Source organism: Microtus ochrogaster, unplaced genomic scaffold (assembly GCF_000317375.1).
Source record: "Microtus ochrogaster isolate Prairie Vole_2 unplaced genomic scaffold, MicOch1.0 UNK40, whole genome shotgun sequence".
Taxonomy (NCBI): Eukaryota; Metazoa; Chordata; class Mammalia; order Rodentia; family Cricetidae; genus Microtus; species Microtus ochrogaster.
Window position 1 is genome coordinate 2,658,089 of NW_004949138.1, and position 4,530 is coordinate 2,662,618.

Genomic DNA, 4,530 nt, shown 5'->3' on the forward strand with positions numbered 1-4,530 from the left:
CTGCACATACTGGCTTTGTAGGAGCCTAGGCAGTTTGGATGCTCAACTTACTAGACCTGGATGGAGGTGGGGGTTCCTTGGACTTCCCACAGGTCAGGGAACCCTAAGTGCTCTTCGGGCTGAAATGGGAGGCGGTGGCGGGGAAGAGACAGAAATCTTTAATAAATAAATAAATTAAAAAAAAATAAAATGTTAAGTATGTAATATTTACAAAAGGAATGACTTTAGGAAGAAGATATTGAACATTTTAGCCTGAACAATGAATTTATGATTTCTCTCTAAAGCTATTTGCTTGTTTGTTGTTTATGTATATGGGCGTGTCTGAAAGGATTTATGCTGATAGGTTACCTACCCCATTTTATTTGAGCAGATTTGATCTTTTCCTTGTGGTTCTTTACTTTGTGCTTTATAACTGTGTTTGTAGCTTTAAAAATTGTGCTATGCCTTTTAAAAACATTTTATGTCTTTAAAAAGGTTAACATTCAAAACATTGCAAAAGGCTTAAAAATAAAAATATTACAACTTAAAAAGTTTTAATTGGGGACACTTTTATATGGGGATTGTGTTTTTAAAGAGCTTGGAAATAAAGTATTTGATAATTTATCATTTACCACAGAAACAAATTGTTTAGGATGTCTGTTACTGAGAGCACAGTGCCAACCTGAGGCTACTGCCCTGAGTGTAGCTTCGGTCACTGCTCACTAGCAAGAGGAGCTTGCCAGCTGCTCCAATCAGTACCTCTGGGAGAGGCTCTGTCATCCTCATGCTCTTCAGTTTGAGATTTTTTTCTATTTTGTTATGCTGTTAGGCTAGTTTTCAGCTGTGCCTACCTCTTCTCATAACTGTTACTGAGTCTTCCCCAGTTTCTTCACTAGCGACTTCAAGCAGCCATGCCCATGTCTCCTCTGGTATATTGAATTGAACATTTCTTTTACCCTAAATCAAGTAGGGATGTTATTTATTTATTAATATTTAATTTATATACATATTTGGTTTTTTATTTCTTTATTTTAGAAAATTTGTACTTCATAAGTTGAAACATGGGAGGACCAAGGAGTGTCTCCTACAATTAAATAGTTCAATCAAAGGCTTGAGGTTGCAAGTTTCTGCTGTTCATTTCAAGCATGGTTTTCAAGCTTTGTGATTTTACCTTTTTCTCTTTCACTTTTTCTTTTTAAAGCAATCTTCTTTTACCTACCCATCTCAGTTCCCTCTCCCTCCCATTCTCCTGCTCCTCCATCCACTGCATCCACTCCTCAGAAAGGGTAAGGCTTCCCATAGGGCATCAACAAAGTCTGTCACATCATTGAGGCAGGACCAAGGCCCAGAAAGACAAACACAGTATGTACTCACTCATAACTGGATATTAGACATAAAGCAAAGGATAAACAGCTTGTAGGCATATCTGCATACAGATATATACATTTTATATGCTCCTGACTATGTTTTCTTAAATAGGGAGATACTTTTACTTCAAACTTTAAATGAAAAGTGTGTTTTTAGCTTTAGTTGTTAGCTAGTCAGCTTAATTAAAGGATTCCCTGAATCAGATTGGCCTGTGAGCAAGTTTTGGGGGAATTGTTCCATTGGGTTATGTGTCTGTTTCTGTGTTGGTACCATGATGTTTTTCTTGCCTCATGTCTGTAAAATAACTTAGTCAAAAGGAACAATATTTTATTATATCCTTTTTTGGCCCTGTTTTTATTTTTATTTTTTATTTTTGAAAAGAAAACAAGCTATCTTTTTTCATTTTACATACCAGTCCCAGTTTGCACTCCCTTCCCTCTTCCCATTTCCTCCACCTTCTCTCAGTATATTCTTTGTGTTCTGGAGATTGTTTTGTACGGTTCTTGGTCATTAGTGCTTCCATACAAATGTTGAGAGTTTATTATTATTATTATTGTATCTGTGAATAACAGACCTAGAATTTTGGCTAAGATTGAATTCATATGTATATTTCTTTTGGTAGGATGGCCATTTTCCCAACATTGATTCTCTGATCTGTGAGCATGGGAAGTCTTTCTCTTTCCTAGTGTTTTACTCAACTTCTTTCCTCAATATTTTAAAGTTTTCATAATAGAAATCTTTCAGTTATTTAATTAACGTAATTCCAGGTTTTGTGAGCATATACATGCTTTCACATGTATGCATGTCTACTTGCCCATACACACAAGGGGAAGCGGTTATTGTGAATGGGATGGTTTTCCTGCTCTTTTTCAGTGTGATTGTCATTGATATGAAAGATGCTACTGGTTTTTGAGGCTTTTCTTTGTATCCTGCTAGTTTACTGAAGGTGTTTATGAGCTCTAAGAGTTTTGTTGGAGGGGGTGTCTTTCTTGTCTCTAATGGGTAGAACCATGTCATCTAAAAATAAGGGTATTTTGACTTTTCTTGTCCTACTTATATTATATCCCTTTTATTGTCTCATCATTTTGCTCTAGCCAATAATTCATGAACTGTATTGAAAAAAAGCTATGTAGAGTAGATTCCTGGTCTTGCTCCAGATCTTAGAATTTATTAGGCTGTTCTTATTTAGCATGATGTTATCTATATTTGTCATAATAGCCTTTATTATATTAAGGTATGTTCCTTCCATCCCTAGCCATCCCATTACTCTCATTATGAATAGATGTTGGATTTTTTTAATCTAATGAGACAGTCATGTGACATGCCTTTTACACCATTCATGTGACAAGTCTTTCACTCTGTTCATGTAATAAAATGAATTTGTTGATTTACATATGTTAAACCATTTTTCAAAAAGGATTATCTTGATGTTATTGTAAATTTAGTATGCAAGTATAGTATTGTGAACTTTTTATATCTATATTCATCAGTGACATCAGAACAAAGCTAAATATTAACAATAAGAATCAAAGAAAATAATGTCAATCATAGAAATTGAACAATACACCATTGAATGATAATATATCACTGAGAAAATAAAAATGGAAATTCAAAAGTATTAGAACTGAATGAAAATGAGAACAAAACCTGGTCTTTTTTGAAGTCTGAGACCCATGTTGCCACCAAACTTTACACAGAAGCCTGGGGTCAGGGCCAAAACCTGTGGCCTTGTTGGTGTCTGGGGGCCATATTGCCCCCAGAGCCATACTGATCTGAGCAGTTTGTGCTTCCACCCAGTGCCACATGTCATCTGGGCCCTAGCTGCTGCCAAGGGCAATGTCTGGGTGTGGTCCTGCTGCAGCTGGGGTCTGTGTCACTTCAGACGGCCATAAGAACCCTAAGTTCCTTCACTGGCCCTGGGCTGGCCCTGCCCCTTGCTGGACACTGCATCAAGAGAGCTGTCCCCACACCCAACCCCTCACAGATACACTCTGGAGAAATGGCCCTACCTCTCATCACAGGCAAGGGAGATCTGACCCTGGTGGCATGGGCACAGGGGAGCTGGCTCTACCCTTTGTTTGAAGGGGGACGGCTCAGTGGCCTGGACTGACAACTCAACTACTACCCAGGCTGACTCTAATATCTACCCCCAATTAGGACCTGCTGGAGTTTACTTTTCTCAAGACAGCAAGTTTATCTCACTTGTCCTGGCATTTCCTTGCAAATCCTGAGACTTCTTCCTTCTTCCTAGTGTTCCCTTGGTCTTACTCCACTGCCCAATCCCTGGCTACAAACCAGTGCATTCTTTATTAACCAATGAGAGTAATACATATTTAGACTATACAAATATTGTTCCCCAACACAATGTGAGACATTGAATTCTTTTTTAAATTTAATTTTTTTTTTATTGAACTATACATTTTTCTCCACTCCCCTGGCTTCCTCTCCTCTCCCTTTTTATCTTCTTCCATGGTCCCCATGCTCCCAATTTACTCAGGAGATCTTTAACTCTTACATATTCCTATGTATGTCTCTCATAGGATCCTCATTGTGTAAACGTAACTTATCCATTCTTTGGCCAAGGGGCATTTAGGTTGTTTCCAGGTTCTGGCTATGACAAACAATGCTGTTATGAACATAGTTGAGCACATGTCCTTATAGTATGATTGTATACCCAAAAGTGATATTGCTGGGTCTTGGGGTAGGTTGTTTCCTAATTTTCTGAGAAATTGCCATACTTATTTCCAAAGGGGCTGTTCCAGCTTGCACTCCCACCAGCCATGAAGGAATGTTCTCTTTTTTTTTTCTCTAAACTGCACATTTTAATCTGGTTATTTCAAATTGTGTTAATACTTATAGCATATACATCTATGTATCTCCTTTAAAAGTTCATAAACACACACTCCAGATGTGCTGGCTTTATCTTCAGGCACCTGGTTGTGTCAGATAGCTGAATGTGTGGCCTCATATAGAAGGAACATCTGGGCATCTGACTGCATCTTTTTCCTATTCATCCAAAACTTTTGGCAGCTAGCTGCAGACAGCTTGAAAATCTTCTCTTGAAGCAGGAAAGGGAAGTCTCTGTCCGATGAATAGTGACAGGAAACATGGTGGGTTTTTTTCAAGTCGCAGCTAAGCTACCACCAGAACATCATTTTCCAAGACGCTAAGTCCTCATCTTTT